Here is an 18693-nt window from a genome sequence, read left to right on the forward strand (position 1 = left end):
GTGTAAACCAAGGTTTTACTACTTTGTTAACAATTACACCAATTACCCTTGAATGTAATTTCACCCCTGTTTTAATTATTCTAGTGGCTATTAATCCATTCCCGTTTCCGGTTAAATGAACGATTATTCGTACATATAAATACCCCGCCCATCGTGTCCGATCGAGTGTATATGGTAATTTATAGGGACGCCCAATTGTAAATCTTTATATTAACATTAACAAACTTTCATTTAGTTAAACAAATATAAAGCCCATTAATAGCCCATAGTCTAATTTCCACAAGTGTCGTTCTTTTGTCCAAACCCCAATTATGGTACAAAGCCCAATTACCCAATTTTAGTAATTAGCCCAACATCATGATTACTTCGTTTTAAATAAGCATAATAATAACTTAGCTACGAGACATTAATGTAAAAAGGTTGAACATAACTTACAATGATTAAAAATAGCGTAGCGTTACACGGACAGAATTTCGACTTACACCCTTACAACATTCGCTAACATACCCTTATTATTAGGATTTAAAATTAAAATTAAAATTAAAATATAAATTATATATATATATTACGTATATATTGAGAGAGAGATGAAATAAGATATGAAATTTGATCAGAATTCGGTTGGCTTTATAGCCAGAGTTGAAAATTGGGGCTCCGCGACTCGCGGCAAAATGCCCTTAAAACTCCGCGAGTCGCGGAGATGTATTTACAGCTCACACCCTTGGAGTTTCTTGCTGCCGACGGTTTTTAATATATATATATAATATATATATAATTAATATAATTAATTATATATTATATTATATTTATATACATAGTTAACTTGTAATTTTTAGTCGGTTGCGTCGAGCGTTAAGAGTTGACTCTGGTCCCGGTTCCGGATTTTCGAACGTCCTCGCGTACAATTTAATATCTTGTACTTTGCGTTTTGAATCTTGTACTTTTGTAATTTCGAGACGTTTCTTATCAATAATTGGAACCTTTTTGATTGTCTTTTGTTCTTTTGAGCTTTTTGGTCGTTTGCGTCTTCAATTCGTCGAATCTGTCTTTTGTCTTCACCTTTTATTATTTAAACGAATATCACTTGTAAATAGAACAATTGCAACTAAAAGCTTGTCTTTCTTGAGGAATAATGCTATGAAATATATGTTCGTTTTTAGCATTATCAAATAATAATAATAATAATAATAATAATAATAATAATAATACTAATTATAACCTTAACGATAATTACGATAGTAATAATAATAAAAATAACAATAATATCTTTTATTAATAACGACAATGATAATAATAATAATAATAATAATAATAATAATAATAATAATAATAATAATAATAATAATAATAATAATAATAATAATAATAATAATAATAATCATAATGAAAATGATAATAATAATAATAATAATAATAATAATAATAATAATAATAATTATTATTATTATTATTATTATTATTATTATTATTATTATTATTATATTATAACGACGATAATAACGACGATAATAATAATCATTTTTAATAATAATACAAAAATTCAATTGACTATAACTTCTAAACCGTTCATCGAAACCATTCGATATCTAAATGAAAAGTTCTAAAATTTTCGCTAGCATTCCAACGACATGCGTATCATATACCTTATCTTAATAGCATATGTATTTAATTCAAGATTCGACATAACCTATCTAATGACAATAACGAACGTATAAGCATGCATAATCCTATATATATACTCGAGCACTAGTCAGGGATACACTAATAATATATAAAAGTTAAGTTATGAGTGCTCACGTATCAATATTGAGATTCAATATTGCAGGAAAAGTACGTAGACGCAACGAAGATGATAAACACTAGTTTGACTCACGAGCAATACTCCCGAACCATACCCATAACCTCCATAGCAATAACTCATAATTTCCTTAGCTCTATCCCGCTCGAAAAACAATTTTAAAATCACTCGGACAGCACTCCGTCGTAATATTTTATGTATACTAATAATATCTTGAAATAATATGGAGTAAAATATATATATGTAAATCGATTGAGAGAGTTTAGAGAAAAATATTTTCAAGTTTCTATGAAATAATGAAACCTATTGAATTCTATTTATAATAAATTTTTAAATTATTAAAGTGAATTATTAAAGTATGAATTATTAAAGTGAATTATTAAAGTATGAATTATTAAAGTGAATTTTTAAAGTATGAATTATTAAAGTGAATTATTAAAGTATGAATTATTAAAATGAATTATTAAAGTATGAATTATTAAAGTGAATTATTAAAGTTAAAGTAAAGTAAAAATAAAGTAAAGGTAAAGTTTAAGTATAATGAAAGTATAAAACTATGTACGTATAATACGCGTATAAATATATATAATATTAATTTAAATCATTATATATATTTAATAAAATAAAATATAAATATCGTTATCTTTATCATACTGGTTAAGTAATGAGTTGTCAAAAGAGGTTCTAAATATTTATAAAAGTTATATACGTTTTAATAATAAAGTTCTTTTTAAACTGAAAACGTTTTTGTACGTTTGAAACTAAATCAAATAAATATGATAATTTTGTTTTCCAAAACTAAATATATTTAAGAATCATTTTGTTTAAAGGTTAAAATAATGGAAATTGTTATATCATAAAACATTTTAGAAAAGTAGAATCATATATATTCATAATAGGTTTCAAGTTTTTAAATTACAGTCTGTTGGTGAAGCATGCGATAAAGTTTAAAAGTTAAATAAACGTATGAAATCATCTTAATGAAAAATGTCGAGTTACTTAACTTTTCGATATCCAACATCTAAGTTATTTACACTCCACGTTCTTACTTATAAATCACTTTACCATTTTCCGAATGTTGTCAAAAATAATAGATTTCTTAAATCACAGTGGACCTCATAACATAGACCCGTAATCATATCACAATGTATCTGATAAATCAATCATTTGATATTATCTTCTAATTCCATCGATAAACATATTGAAACAAAAACGTTCATGTAAAGTATTTTATGTTTAATACTTTATTAATATTCTCAAGTTATAATATATATATACATATATATACATATTTATTTATATATAACGGTTCGTGAATCATTGGAATTTGGTCGAGGTTATAATGAATGTATGAACACAATTTAAAATTCTTGAGATTTAACTTAACAAACTTTACTTATCGTGTCGGAATAATATAAAGATAAAGTTTAAATTTGGTTGGAAATTTCCGGGTTGTCACAGTACCTACCCGTTAAAGAAATTTCATCCCGAAATTTGAATGGGATGGTCATGGCTGACAATAAGTATGTTTTCATGATGTATACGAGATAGAAATTAGAGTTTTATTATCATCAAGTAATATAGATAAAGCAATTTGATTTTTGTGAAGAGTACGAGTGAAGTTATCAGAAAAGAATGAAATGAGTAAATGCATGTTCTTTTTAACCAATGACATAGTCACGGTTGATTTTCGGAATTCAAGGAATTTAGAAAAAAATCTTCATAATAAGATTTGGTTCTTCGGTAATTAAGGAAGTTAGGATCCGCTTTGATTAAATGCGATAATCTGTTTTGATTTCTCTGTCGGATATTTTACTATATATCCACCCCCTTCATTTTCTTATTTCCACAACTCACACCTTTTATTCTTTCTCCCTCAATTCATACTTTATAGCATTCGCTAATATGCTCCATCCAGTTCCGATTCTTGATATACTCCTAACTTTCATATCTGTCATTCTTCTTTTTCATCTGTCGCCGGAAGAATCTATTTACTTCTACTATACTCTTGGTTTTATAGTGTTTTTAGTTCTCCCGTGTCTTTATATTGCTATATGCATCGATATATATGGTTTGTAATTTCTGGGTTGTTGTTGGGTTTTATATCTTCCCTTATACTTCAAAGTCCCTGCTTCTATCTTCTATAATCATTGTCATCCACAGTTAATACTCCCTCCTATTTGCTGCGATTTATACTCCAATTTCTATTTTGGAGCTTTGTCCTTTCGTTTCTTCTTCTTGCGATTAAGCATCGCTTGTAATGGTCCATAATTCGCAGATATAAATTTCGGAATGAACATTGTTAATGTTCTAAGAAGGAAATGGTAATGGCATGGTCTTGATTAGTTAAATTACCAGAATACCCTGGAAAAGACCGAATCATCAAGAAATATTTTCTTAATATTTTAGAGGTTAAATAGAATACAAGAGTCGTGCAACATGGCACATGATGATGTTATGATCTGTGAATCATCACGTTCCATTTAAAAACTCAGCATGACTTACAGTAATATAATCACGTTGATCAAGTGTCATTATATTATACTAACTCTTGCTTCAGTTCCAAACACTACTTCAATAGTATACATATTTTAAATTCGAATTTTTCAGAATTTAGAAACTAAAATAGTTTCTTTTATGATGTAACACAGATAGCGCAAAGAGATAAATGATTTCGAATAACAATAGTTATGAAGATATCTTCAGAAACATTGCAGATATTTATAATGAAAGATATGATGATATCTTAGAATATCTAAGATCAGAGGATGATGAAGAATATTATTCACAAGGGTTTAGAGTCAGGAGTAAGGTATTTGATAATAATTTCAGCAGACACTGAATCATTTGGATTCTTTGAAGGCAGGTTTAGTCTTTGTGATTTGTCCACAGCCTCCTTCATGGTTTTCTTAATCCATTTTTCAGTTCCAAACCTTCTCTTTTTCTGAGCTTTTCCAACACACTATCCTTTATTATCAAACTTTTGACTGTTAAGGTCGTTTACAGTTTTTGCTGCTACATCAGCATTTTCCAAACTTCGGAGAACTAGTTCGTAGTTTAGGGTGTTTTTCAGAAACTTCACATTCGAAGTATATAAGTCTAGGAGATAGACGTTATATATACACCTATAACCGTTGGCGGAGACATGCTGCAAGATTTCAAAATACTGATTGCTGATTCCCAGTAATTGGCATGACAATTCTTGTTACAAGATGCGGATGAGTAAATGATGGGGTTTCGATAAATATAATGATTTTTCAGAAAGTCAAAGATCAGTGAAGTTGTTGGTAAGTTTATTTCTAATGTAGTGAGACATAAAAGGTTCTCCGGTAACGATGACGAAAGGGCGACGTCTATATCAAGGTTATAATAAGACTGTTTCAATTGAAAAGTCGAAGTTGACTTGCTGGAGCTATGACAAAACTGACTAATTTGAAAAGGAATCGCAAAGTTATTTTTGCTAATAAATGCCAAAGGGTCTGACACGGATACATGTTAAATTATGACTCTGGTTTCGAGAGCTTTTCAGATGCAAGACGGTTTAATATGTGGTTGGATCATCATCTCGATTGTTCATTATTTGACGTGTCTTCAGGAATTTCGAAGGGTTTTGAACACAGATTGTAATCGTTAATATACATATGATGTTCTAACACAGTTTTGAAGTCAAAGTATAGCTTGTGAAAGATGTAAGGATCTAAGAGTGATGATTTTGGTTATATCTCGAGTTGAATTCTGAGATTTCAAAATCAGAATATGTAATTAAATTTTGTATGAGTATGGTTGTTTTGATTTCTATAAAAGAATGTATATTTTTGTGAAAGTGGGGAGTATAATGGATGATTTGCTGAATCAGATTCGAAGAATGTAACATATTAATTGTGAATTTATATATCTCTCGGGTATTACCTACCCGTTAAAAAAAATTCACAATTAATATTTTGTACAAAAGAATTTTATTACAGTCTTTATGAAAATATATATATGTATATTTTCTTCAGATGTAACCTAGATTTAATGAGTTAATATTAAATTAAACTCATTTGATTTACGGTTGAAACTAGAATTGAATAATCCCTAAAGGCTTTAAAAATTACATAACTTTTACAGAGTATTTCTTTAATGACATTGAAATTATGAATCAATACTTCGTTATTTGTTGATGTATGATGTTCAGTTCATGGAATTCTTTTGAATTTCACAAAGTACGAATGATGTTATTTGAAAATTTTCGAGTACATCGATGATGAAAGTGTAAAATCAAACATATATTTGAATAATACACTTGATTTATTATGAGATGGAATTTATTGAATTAAAACATAGATTGTAGTTAACGATGGTTAAGTTGTTAAGGAAGGATGTACATCTTAGCATATTAGTAATATGAATTTAATCGAGTAGTATTTACCCTTATTTAATTCATACATAATAGCTTAGTACGAAATATTTATTTTGATCTCAAAATTTATATATATATATATATATATATATATATTATACATATAATTTCTTCAGAGGGAATGAGTTAATACTTCATAACTCGTTGATACAATATACGGGTTATTGATTCGTAATGATGTCCACGGTGATTCTTGAACTGACGGAGTTTGTGATGTTATAGGTGCTGCTGATTCTGATGACACTGACGGCACTGACTGTGATGGTGATGCTACGGTACTGTTGATGTTGTTGGTAAAACAAGTCTAGCTTATAAATCACGCATCATTCTTGTCAGGGTTTCTACTCTTCCTTCTATCATTTCGATTCACTCATCTGATTTATGGTTAGGGTTAGAATAGATAATCTCTAAGACTTTAGAGATTACATAATCGCCGCGGAGTGTTTCTCCAATGAAGTTATGAATCAACACTTCATCGTTTGTTGTTGTTGTTGGTATTCCTTGGTATCTACAGGGCGTATGACATTGGTGCTCATGGGACAGATTGTAAAGTTGAGGTTTAGGCTGTTGTGGTTGGGGGTGGTATTGGTACTGTTGGCGTTGATGATGGTAGTACTGGTTATGCTGCTGGTGCTGCTACTGGTGTTTGTAACCTTTGCACCATATTCTCAAAAGCCACTACCCGAGCGCAAAGCTCGTTGACTTCTTCTATTACACTGGGGTGATTGTCGGTTCGGACAAGCCGATAAATAAAATCTAGAATTTGATGTAGTATATAATCGTGACGAGATACTCTAGAAATAAGAGAGAAAATGGTGTTTCGGACAGGTTCGTCGGTAAGTGCTTCGGGTTCTTCGCCAAGAGGGCAATGTGGTGGATGGAAAGGATTGCCTTTTTCTTGTCTCCAATGATTGAGGAGGCTACGAACCCATCCCCAATTCATCCAAAATAGATGATGGCTGATTGGTTGATCCATTCCAGTCACACTGCTTTCGGAGCTTGGGTGGGATTCCATATCTGAATTCGAGGGACTTGAACTAATGACAAATTCCATTTCGTTCGATTGAATAAAGGATTTTTCGATATGAAATGATTTTCCGGCTATCGGGTGCTATTCTAATTACATAGATTATCTATATATATAGCGCAAAAGATTTCGTAGATTACGGAGGAATTTATGGGATATGTCAGGCAAAGTTTATAGTAACAGATATGCTAAGATATGAATTTTGTCTATACACTATTCATGCTATCAATGCAGTAAGACGTGTCTAGACTAAGAATGATAAGCAGGCAATTTCCGACAAAAAATGATAAGCAAAACTTTTGACAATGCAGACACGGTCGAAGTCCAGACTCACTAATGCATCCTAACGACTATCAGATAGACACACTAATGCAGACCTGGTTCGCTAAGACCACCGCTCTGATACCAACTGAAAGGACCCGTTCATATACATTATAAACGATTCACAATAGTTGATTACATCGCGAGGTATTTGACCTCTATATGATACATTTTACAAACATTGCATTCATTTTTAAAAGACAAACTTTATTCACATCTAAAGTTGACGGCATGCATACCATTTCATAATACATGAAACTATAATTGACTTAATAATAATCTTAATGAAATCAATTACTCGAATGCAACGTCTTTCGAAATATGCCATGAATGACTCCAAGTAATATCCTTAAAATGAGCTAATGCACAGCGAAAGATTTCATTCAAACCTGAGAATAAACATGCTTTCAAGTGTTAACCAAAAGGTTGGTGAGTTCATTAGTTTATCATAATCATTCATTTCCATTATTTTAATAAACCACAAGATTTTTATTAAACATAATTCCAATAGCAGAATCCTCTCGTCTACATAAAGGTAAAATCATATCCAATAATATAATAGACCACAAGATTTTAATTTTTCATAAACATAATCCTCAAGCAGAATCCTCTCGTCTGTATTAAGGTAAAATCGTTCATATGGTGAACACCTGGAAACCGACATTAACAAGATGCATATAGAATATCCCCAAAACAGAATCCTCTCGTCTGTATAACAGAATCCTCTCATCTGTATTAAAATCGAAGTACTAAAGCATCCGTACCTCGGATGGGGTTTGTTAGGCCTATAGATCTATCTTTAGGATTCGCGTCAATTAGGGGTAATGTTCCCTAATTCTTAGGTTACCAAGCTAAAGGGGTGATATTCGATTTCGATAATCCAACCATAGAATGTAGTTTGAGTACTTGTGTGTATTTCGTCAAACATTTATAAAAAACAGCGCATGTATTCTCATTCCCAAAAATATATTTTGCAAAAGCATTTAAAAAGGGAGCAAATGAAACTCACAATACTGTATTTGTAGTAAAAATACATATGACGTCATTGAACAAGTGCAATGTTGGCCTTGGATTCACGAACCTATATTAATTATATATATTTATATGTTTGATCAATATCTGTCTAACAGTTTAGGTCAGCCGTAGTGTATCACAATCCTAATGCTCGAGACTAAATATGCAAAAGTCAGCAAAAGTCATATTGACCAAAATGTCTTCCAAAATTTATACATGATTATTATATAGTTTAAATATAGTCGTTTTATTTATTTAAATATTTTTAATAGATTTTATTAAAGTAAATAATATAGTTCTTTTATTAATAAATAAAATTTTATATTAAAATTTATATAATAAAAATATACTTTTATATATCTTAAGTAATAAAATTTATAAAGTTCATTTAATATCTTAAAAATAATATAATAGGTATTATTAATGTAATTATATTATACGTAGTAAAATATCTTTGTATCACATATTTATTTGATAAAATAATATTGATAATAATAATAATAAGTAAAAGTTGTATTATTTTGTAATAATTATTATTATTCTACTAATAAAAATAACAATAATTATATTTTCTAAAAATGATAAAATGATAATTTTTATTAACAATAGTACTAAAATGATAATAATAATGATGTTTCATATTAACAATGATATTTTTATTAAAAATAATAATTTTAGTAAAAATGATAGTGTTAATATTAATAATACTTTTAATAATAATAATAGTAAAATAATGAAAACAATATTTTTTCTTTAAATCAATATCTTACAATATCTTAATTTCATCATGATACTCATACTCATTATTTCCTAATCGCTTTGTTTAATAGCTTTTAGTCGTCTTTTATATCGCGTTCATATTAATAATAATAATAGTACTCATAATAATTAGATGTTACTAATATTAGTTTTAATTATAATAATACAAATAATAATAATATTAATGATAATACTAATAACTATTTGAATGATAATAATAATAATACTAATTATAACCTTAACGATAATAACGATAGTAATAATAATAAAAATAATAAAAATAACAATAACATCTTTTATTAATAACGACAATGATGATAATAATAATAATAATAATGATAATAATGATAATAATGATAATAATAATAATAATAATAATAATAATAATAATAATAATAATAATAATAATAATAATAATAATAATAATCTATATATATATATCTAAATTTTGACTCATATCTCCATTAATTAGATCATTAACTTCATTAATTTAAATTTTTTTACCCATATTAACACTTAACCACATGATAAATCACTTTTATTTAAAAAAAATATTGTTTCCCATTAATATAATAAATAAATATATTATATATATATATATATATATATATATATATATATATATATATATATATATATATTTTCATTAACCTAACTTAATTACTATAATTTTTTATCCAATATAATCTCTTAACCACATGGTAAAAATTAATAATCTTATCTTTATTATTATTATTTTATTATACACTTAAAAATTGAGTCCTAGAATCATAAATATAATTTAACTCATATATTAAATTATAGTAAAACTGTAAAAAATTTAAGGTAAAAAATAGAACTTTTAACCAAATATTTAATAATATTAAAATAGTAAATAGTAACTAATAGTAAAAAAGTTAACTAATTTAATACCTAAGATAAATAAATTTTAGGCCTATTGAAGTTATATCTTAAATAATAGTAATAGTTATAAACTTTTCATTTTCCTTTAATTAAATACCTCTTCATACTATTCCTTTCATTTTCCATGAGATGTTACAGTTTTTTTTCTATAAATACTCATTATCATCTTCACATTACTCACATATTCAAATGTAATCCATCATCATCATCATCATTTTTGTAGGTTGTTTTGCTCTTTTTATGTTGATTTCATCAATCACATAACATCGAATATATATTGCGATATCACTATATAAAGATGTTATTGAGGTTCAGATAAATTTTTTCTTCAGTTTTTGTAATTGTCTATCAATAATGATAGTAATTTAGAGTTCATTTATATATGTATATTTTTTATACAAGTTATTTTATAATTATGTATGTAGTTTACTTTCTTAGATTTCATTCTAATATTATTATCATTTGTTTTGTATTTGTATATTAGTTAAGTAATTACTCCGTAATATGTAACAATCGTTTAATTTATGTGTATGTATGTGTGTGTGTGTATATATATATATATATATATATATATATATATTATATATATATATTTATAAACAATATAAATATTAATATTATGATAATAAGAAAAAAATTATTATTATTGATTTTTTTATTATAAAAAGAAATAATTGAGAATTGTGATTAAAATTTGGTATGGTTCAAGAAGACTTGCAAGAGAATATAAGGTTTATTTATTATTCTTTTATTTTTTAGATTTAATGTAATAAAGAAAAATTATTTATAATAAATAAAGATAAAAAGTAATAAATTAGTTAATATATATATATATATATATATATATATATATATATATATATATATATATATATATATATATATATATATATATATATATATATATATATATATATATATATATATTAATATTGACTCCTTATTGTAATTGTGATTAATTATCATATACGAAATGATAGTAAAAAATGAAAATGTAATAATTATGCACTACTCATTATGTATAATAATAATAATAATAATAATAATAATAATAATAATAATAATAATAATAATAATAATAATAATAATTATTATTATTATTATAATAATGATAATACTAATAATAATAATAATAATAATAATAATAATAATAATAATAATAATAATAATAATAATAATAATAATAATAATAATAATAATAATGTACGAAGTAAAATATATTCACTTAACATAATGGTTAAGAGTAATTCTCTATATTCCTTTATTTTTCTAATTGATGAAAGCAAGAAATTACATTTATTTATTTATTTACAATCACTTATTTTGTAAATATAAATAAATTCATTTATTTATCTCAAGATAGTAACTATAAGTTATAAAAATAATTTAAAGTTGAGTTTTAAGATAGTGAGTTGAGTAGTAGTAAATACAGTTTGCTTATAGTAAAATCTTGAAGATTCATAATTTTATACATAATAATAATGTTTAATCTTTAAACATTATTATTTTTGATTTCAACACGCTAATTTTTAAAGCTTACTATATTTTTTGATTTGGATGATAATGATGATGATCTACTCATACAAACGATACATTTATCTCTATCGACTTTAAATTTTTCATCTAAATAAATAACGAGAAATGTATTTTGAGTTCTTGATTCTTTATAACATAGAGTCTGTGCGCATAGAAGATTTTTTTCCATATATATATTCCTTTATTCTTGCATTATAATTGTGTTTTTAATTATTGTTAGTATTAAGAAAAAGAATGTTAAAGTGGCACATTAAAAAATATGGGGTCTTTTCTTAATATTACATGGATAACACTTGATTTTGCTTATCCTTGAGGGATACAACTTTTTTATACACATTGTTAAAATTGTTCATGGTTGATTTTTATTTTTATATGATTATATATTGTATTATATGTATTATATGTATTATATGTCCAATAATAAAGTGTACCTATAAATAACACCTGAATCTAAATTGTAAAGTGCAAATGAATATGTACAGGACAATTGCTATATATTAAACTAAGTAAAATAATCCAAAACAATTGATATTATCAAAATCTTGAAATTTGGGGACAACCCGTGCAACGCACGGGCATTGTCTACTAGTAATAATAATAATTAGATTATAACAACGATAATAACGACGGTAATAATAATCATTTTTAATAATAATAAAAAAAATTCAATTGACTATAACTTCTAAACCGTTCATCGAAACCATTCGATATCTAAATGAAAAGTTCTCAAATTTTCGCTAGCTTTCCAACGACATGCATATCATATACCTTATCTTAATAGCATATGTATTTAATTCAAGATTCGACATAACCTATCTAATGACAATAACGAACGTATAAGCATGCATAATCCTATATATATACTCGAGCACTAGTCAGGGATACACTAATAATATATAAAAGTTAAGTTATGAGTGCTCACGTATCAATATTGAGATTCAATATTGCAGGAAAAGTACGTAGACGCAACGAAGATGATAAACACTAGTTTGACTCACGAGCAATACTCCCGAACCATACCCATAACCTCCATAGCTATAACTCATAATTTCCTTAGCTCTATCCCGCTCGAAAAACAATTTCGAAATCACTCGGACAGCACTCCGTCGTAATATTTTATGTATACTAATAATATCTTGAAATAATACGGAGTAAATATATATATGTAGATCGATTGAGAGAGTTTAGAGAAAAATATTTTCAAGTTTTTATGAAATAATGAAACCTATTTAATTCTATCTATAATAGATTTTTGAATTATTAAAGTGAATTATTAAAGTATGAATTATTAAAGTGAATTATTAAAGTATGAATTATTAAAGTGAATTATTAAAGTTAAAGTAAAGTAAAAATAAAGTAAAGGTAAAGTTTAAGTATAGTAAAAGTATAAAACTATGTACGTATAATACGCGTATAAATATATATATAATATTAATATAAATCGTTATATATATTTAATAAAATAAAATATAAATATCGTTATCTTTATCATACTGGTTAAGTAATGAGTTGTCAAAAGTGGTTCTAGATATTTATAAAAGTTATATACGTTTTAATAATAAAGTTCTTTTTAAACTGAAAACGTTTTTGTACGTTTGAAACTAAATCAAATAAATATAATAATTTTGTTTTCCAAAACTAAATATATTTAAGAATCATTTTGTTTAAAGGTTAAAATAATGAAAATCGTTATATCATAAAACATTTTAGAAAAGTAGAATCATATATATTCATAATAGGTTTCAAGTTTTTAAATTACAGTCTGTTGGTGAAGCATGCGATAAAGTTCAAAAGTTAAATAAACGTATGAAATCATCTTAATGAAAAATGTCGAGTTACTTAACTTGTCGATATCCAACATCTAAGTTATTTACACTCCACGTTCTTACTAATAAATCACTTTACCATTTTCCGAATGTTGTCAAAAATAATAGATTTCTTAAATCACAGTGGACCTCATAACATAGACCCGTAATCATATCACAATGTATCTGATAAATCAATCATTTGATATTATCTTCTAATTTCATTGATAAACATATTGAAACAAATACGTTCATGTAAAGTATTATACGTTTAATACTTTATTAATATTCTCAAGTTATAATATATATATATATATATATATATATATATATATATATATATATATATATATATATATATATATATATATATATATATATATATATACATATTTATTTATATATAACGGTTCGTGAATCATCGGAATTTGGTCGAGGTTATAATGAATGTATGAACACAATTTAAAATTCTTGAGATTTAACTTAACAAACTTTTCTTATCGTGTCAGAATAATATAAAGATAAAGTTAAAATTTGGTTGCAAATTTCCGGGTTGTCACACCCATCTCCATAAGTGTCTTGCAGATGACTCGATGTGGGTACCGTTGGAAGAAATATAACTAAATGACAAAGTAGAGTATGTTGAAGAACCGGTAGCGACTCTTGATGAAAAGGTTAAAGTGATGCTAAACAAAGAAGTGAGAACCTATAAGGTGCAATGGCGGCATCCAAAAGGTTCGAAATTTACGTGGGAGTCTGAGGATTTTGTGAAGGAGTATCTTCCCGCTTGTTATGAAGCTGGATCGTGAGGGCGCGATCCGGTTCAAGTTGGGAAGAATTGTAAGCCTCTGCCTGGCCGGCACGCCTTAATGCGTGCCGCTCAGTAAGTTGGTGTGACGTGCCAATGTGTAGACAGTCCAGGGAATGTTTTTTGTAAATGTTGTAAATATGGGGATTTAAGTGCAATTTTGCATGTACGAATTTTGAAGGGTAATATCAGATTTGGAATTCCATTTTCATCTTCATTTCTTCAAATATCCTCCCAAGGTTAGTGAGGGGAGGTTCTTCTAGTGAGAGAAATCTTGATTGAAGAAGGAAGAAGCTAGTTCAACCTAAATTAGTGTGCACCCTAGTGATTTCAGCTTTGGACATCCTCTTGCCACTTAAGGTAAAATCCTAAATCGAATCTTAAGTGTTGTTTTGATCTAGGATTAGGGTTTGGGTTGGTAATAGGTTATGAAACCCATTTCTTGTGGAATTTGGTGTGTAATTTGGGTATGTAAACCCTAATGTTGTGGTCTAGGGTTTGATGACGAATTTGACTATATTTGAGTCTTAAAATTTGGCATAATCACTAGAACACTTGTGTATTAGTTATTATGTTTTTGTTTGAACTAGTTGTTAACTTAAATTTGGAAATTGACCTAGAAATGGGTCAAATTGATGTTTGTAACTTGTTTTGGAAAATAAGTACTTAAGTAGTTAGACTAGTATTAATTTGGGGAATTAGAGGCATTATCACTAGTTATGAGTGATTAATGAATTAGCTTCTCCAAGTGAAAAATCGGTAGAGATTTCACTATAAGTGTTGTTATAGTCAACTTGTGCGCTTAGTTGATTTATTTAAATGTAATAGGATTTTTACATTGTTGATCTAAGACTTCAAGTGCTGCATTCTTCAAGCGTTAAAGGTGAGTGGAATAATTATATGTATATGTACATAAGTTGTGGGTGATGTGGTAATAATGTTATTTTTGCGTTGGATTCACTTAACTTCGTGCGTTCGAGACCACATAGTGCTATGATGTATACCGTGTGATGGAAACACCATATGTCGTTTATTCGACAAGTACGTAAATAGTGGTTCTGGCCGCTTATCGGATCACTTCACGTCGTACGTTGACGGCCACATCGGGGATTAGTGATATATCATGCGTTGTATATACACTAATGGTTGTGCGTTTAGCATCCCCTTATGATTATGGTTAACCACATTGTGTGTCTTGTTTATTTTAGGTTTATACCTTATGATTTCATGCTATTTGTGTTGCTATCTTTGCATGTGTTGTATGTGTAAGTGTTTGCAAGTAAGGTGATTTATATAATTATTGCAATCACTAAGTGTTAAACTTACCCTCGTTGTTGTTCATGTTTTATAGATTCAGGCACGGACAAGGGAAAGGGTAAGCTTGGAGATTAGAAGATTTTGGTGGATTACGTTCTAGAAGACGGCTTTTGGTTAAATGCTTAGGTTTAAGTAGTGTATTCCCAAATACCATGCCCGAACCCTTATTTTGTATTAAACTCATTTGGGTCGAAATTGTCACCTTATCTTTGTAATGGGTCATTAATATCCCAAGTGGTTAAATAAATTCATTTTGATGTTTAAACTTGATATTTCAGGTTTTGGTTGTGTACAATAGGTTTCAAGGTGTTAATCAATGTATTTGAACTATTTTGGGTAAAAATGTTGAAGTGCGGAATTGAGTTTAAAATCTGTTTCAAAAATCAGCCTTAAGGTGCGCAACACAAGTGTACTGCGCATCGCGCAGATGGGCGTAAGTTGGTATTAGTTGTTGTACTAATTCTAAAGTGTGCGCCGCGCAAGATTTAGGGGCGGCGCGTAGTATAGAGTGGCCTGTTGTCAGTCATCAAAATTTTTAAAAAAATGCGTTGTTTTTAGTAAACGGGTTTGAGTCGTTTCACAGTTTTAGTGTGTAGTTTCTATTTTAGTTTGTGTGGATATTTAAAAGAAGTGGAAATGTTGTGATGTTATGCGAGGTGTATACGAAATAGTTATATATTTACTACGAAATACTATTAAATACGATACAATTTTACACAAGTTATTTATTTATTTATAGAATGGATATACCTAAACCTTGCTACAACACTTATAGGCAGTGTACCTAATCGTACAGTAGTGTAGTTTTTAGTAAGTCCGGTTCGTTTCACAGGGAGCTAGCTGAGTTAACGCTATATTTTTAAAAACTATTTTTGTATAAAAAATATATAATTATATATAGTAATATTATTATAAAAGGGGGTTTTTACCGTTTAATGACCGGTTTATCGATTTTATATTTTAAGCGTAAAGATAAATGACGATAATATAAATGACATAATGTAAATTGCAATAAAGTAAATTGCAGTAATTAAAATGACAGTAAATAAAGGTACGATGAAATATGAAATAAAAGTATTATGCTTATTTAAACTTCCGTAATCATGATGTTTGACGTTTTGATTTTAATTAATTGTTACCCGGGTTAATTGTCCTTTGTCCTGGTTTATTTGATACCTATCTGATTTTTGTTCATAATAGTCCATAGGTCATAATTATAAAATGCTCGTCAAATTAACCTTATTCCCGAAGTCAAATATTCCAACTAATTAGGGATTCGAACTGTAACAAGGTTTTAATACTTTGTTAATAATTACACCAGGTTATCGACTGCGTGTAATTCAAGGTTTAAATACTTTGTTAACAATTACATCAATTATCCTTGTATGTAATCCACCCCTGTTTTAATGAGATATGAATATTAATTTACCCACTTGATTAGAATGAATAATCAATTACCCAACCCGAATAATTAATTAAATGATCGTAAAAGATGTCGTATAAACGTCACTAAATAGAACATACATAATCATTTTAATAATTATTAGATTAACTAATTTGAAGATAGGTTCGGCAGGTTCCAATGAGTTGTCATTCGATTAGATAATACCCCCTATCTATTAATAGTCAATAGTCCAATGTCCACAAGTGTCGGTCTTTTGTCCAAACCTTAATTATGGTACAAAATCTAATAACCCCGTCATAATATTTAGTCTAACATCGTGATTACTTCGCCTTAAATAAGCATAATAATAACTTGGTTACGAGACATTAATTTAAAAAGGAAGAACATAGCTTACAGTGGTATTTAATCGCGTAGCGTTACACAGACAAAGTTCCGACTTTAAAACCCGTAAAACATTTCTTACATTAACCCAACTAAACCATAATTTATTATTAATCTTAATTATAATTAAAATTATAATTATAAATATATATTACATAGAGAGAAAGAGATATTGAAAAAGGTATATTTTTTTCGTTCGACAGAAGCCTGACTTTTATAGGCAAAATTTCTGATTCTGATGCCCATGCGAGTGCATGGGGTTTTAGTGCAAATCTCATGCACTCGCATGGGCTCATGCACTCGCATGGGTTTTATGCCTATTTCCCATGCGATCGCATGGCCGTCAGATCCAGCTCACATATTTTTTGTTTTCTTGCTTGTCGACATATTATTATATATATATATATAATATATATATAATTTATATTAATTATATATATAATATATTATATTCTTGTGCATAGTTGACTCGTAATTTTAGGACCGTTGACTCTCTCGTTGATGCTCGGTTTATGTCCCGGTTCTGGATTTTCGAACGTCCTTTCGTACGCGTAGATATCTTGTACTTTGCGTTCTGCGGCTTGTACTCTTGTAATTTTTAGACGTTTCTCATCAATAAATTGAACCACTTGAATTATATCTTGTACATTTGAGCTTTTTGGTCATTTGCGTCTTCAAATGGTCATTTTCTTCTTTTGTCTTCGCACTTATTTATTTAAACGATTATTACATAAAAATAGAACAATAGTAACTAAAAGCTTTACATATTGGGATGATATTGCTACTAAATATATGTTCATTTGGAGCACTATCATGTTGAGTTCTTAATGACTGATCAAACCTCTCATACTCAACTCCTTTTCTTGGAAACGGGATGGGTGGTCTGTATGGTGCCACCACTGGCTTTACATACTCGGGTGGTGGTGGTGTTGTAACTTCTTCATTGTTACTCACGTCTAAAACCTTCCCATCTTCTGATGATGGTTTTTCAGAATTTGTTGACACCATATTAACATTCTCATTTCTAGGATTTACTTCAGTATTACTCGGTAACTTTCCTTCTTCCCTCTCACTCATCATGCTAGCAAGAGTACCCACGCGTGTTTTTCTAGATTCAAAATGGAAGCTTGTTGAGTTCTTAATGACTGATCAAACCTCTCATTTGTTTGGGTTTGAGATGTAATAAATTGTGTTTGAGATTCCATTAGCTTTGCCAT

The sequence above is a fragment of the Rutidosis leptorrhynchoides genome, chromosome 4 (assembly GCF_046630445.1).
Source record: "Rutidosis leptorrhynchoides isolate AG116_Rl617_1_P2 chromosome 4, CSIRO_AGI_Rlap_v1, whole genome shotgun sequence".
Lineage (NCBI taxonomy): Eukaryota > Viridiplantae > Streptophyta > Magnoliopsida > Asterales > Asteraceae > Rutidosis > Rutidosis leptorrhynchoides.